Raw genomic sequence first — 2,061 nt, 5'->3', positions numbered from 1 at the left:
TAAAAGGAGGATTGTAAGTTCAAGGCCAACCTGAGCAGCATAGGGAGATACTGTCAAAATAAAAAGGAAGAAAAGGGCCAAGAGTGTGGCTCAGTGGCGGGGAACTTGCCTACAATAGACCAGCAAGAGGGCAGGGATGCAGCCACTGGCCAAGCGTTTGGTAGCGCGGATTCCAGGCCCAGAAAGAACAGAAAAGTAAAATCTAGATCACAGCCAGGAGCAGCGTGGTGCAGGTACATCACTGTGAACACTGACAACAGACCCTTCCTCACCATGCTGAACAAGATGCTGCTACATTCTGCGTCCCTCATGGGGTATGAAAGCCAGGGACAGTGGTCAGACTGGTGCGGGGTGGAGAAGGCAGCAGGCCCCTGGAAAGGCAGGGAGTTCCCTGACAGGCTACAGCATCCAGTGAAAAAATTTAAATAAAATAAAGTTCAATTTTTATTANGGTTATCCATTTTGTACGCATGTGNATGTGTGTGGCATTACACATGTATNGAAGTTAAATGGCAGCTCTTGGGAGTCATTTCTCTTCCCACCCTGTGGAGTCCTGAGGAGTGAGCTCATTAGGCTTGCTGGCACCTTTCCCCACTGGGCCATCTCACAGGCTCTCCTTGAAGAAACTTGTGTATCTCTACACTGCATGTCAAACACTCGAGGTCAGGGCTGAGATGGCTCAGCAGTTAAGAGCACTTTTGCTCTTACAGAGGACTGGGTTTGGTTCCCAGTACCCATAGGGTGGGATGTAACCATCTCAGAACAGCACTGTCGACCCAGAATCTGGGGTGGGTCGGGTGCAGGGCAGTCTCTCAGCAAGCTTCTTGAAACTGATCTCTCTGGGAGGAATGGATCCCAGAGTGAATCCTGGAGGAGAGCTGAGCTTTGGCCCTTGGGTGCTCAGTCTACTTCCTATGTCAGTAGTAGGCTACAGAGAGGACTCCTTTGTCACTCAGCCTAACTACTCACTTCTGATCTTCCTCTTCCATCCATCCATCCATCCATCCATCCATCCATCCATCCATCCATTCATCCATCCATCCATCCATCCAACCATCTATCCACTCCATCTTTTGGCTATTTACTTACTTAGCAATATTGGGGTTAGAACCCAGGGCCTCACACACTACAAAAACACTCTACCACTGAGCCACACCCCCAGCCCCTCCCTGGGGGATTCCTGGCAGGGGCTCTACCACTGAGCCATGCCCCCAGCCCCTCCCTCGGGGATTCTAGGCAGGGGCTCTACCACTAAGCCACGCCCCCAGCCCCTCAAGGGGACACTAGGCAGGTACTCTGCCACTGAGCTGCTGCATCTGCCCTTTTTGTTCTAAGACAAGGTCTTGCTAAGTCATCTACAATAGTCTTGATTGGGCTTTGTTAGCCCAGGTTGTCTCTGAACATCGGGTTCTCCTGTTTCATTCTCTAGGCCCAGCCCCTGTTCATTAAGTACTTGGATTGGCCAACCAGGAGCTGGTCCTTAGGGGATCTATGTCAAGCCAGCCATAGTACCTAGCCTGGCAGAGACCTTCTTTACCCAATGTAGCCCACCAAAGCCAAAGTTCCTGCTGCTCAAAGCTCACCTGGAGGGTGGATGTAAATAAGAGAGAGCAATGTTGGAGAAATGAACGAGGAATGTAGAGGAAGGCGCCCAGACCAGGGAACTTTCAAATAAGGAGTGACATTTCACCCAGGTCTGGAAGAACGGGGAGGCATGCATGCTGGGAAAGGGCTATGATCTGTACGTGTCCCCAAGTTTTAACTGTTGGCATCACCAACTTCTAAACAATATGGCAGCTCAGGACCGTCATCCTAGCTACTCAGGATGCTGAGGCCAGAGGGCTGAGGAGATGGCTCAGTGCTTACAACTCTTGCCATATAAGTGTGAAGCTCGGAGTTTGGATCCTCAAAACCCGTGTATGTGCCCATTGGTCATGGCAGCATGCCTGTCATTGTGATGGTTGGCATGGCAACCCGCCTGTCATTCTGCTGACTGGGCGTGGCAGAACACCTGTAATCCTAGCGCTCAGAAAGTAGAGATTGGAACCCCCCAAAACAAGC

The sequence above is a fragment of the Mus caroli genome, chromosome 5 (genome assembly GCF_900094665.2).
Source record: "Mus caroli chromosome 5, CAROLI_EIJ_v1.1, whole genome shotgun sequence".
In the NCBI taxonomy this organism is placed as follows: Eukaryota; Metazoa; Chordata; class Mammalia; order Rodentia; family Muridae; genus Mus; species Mus caroli.
This window is presented reverse-complemented; position numbering follows the sequence as displayed.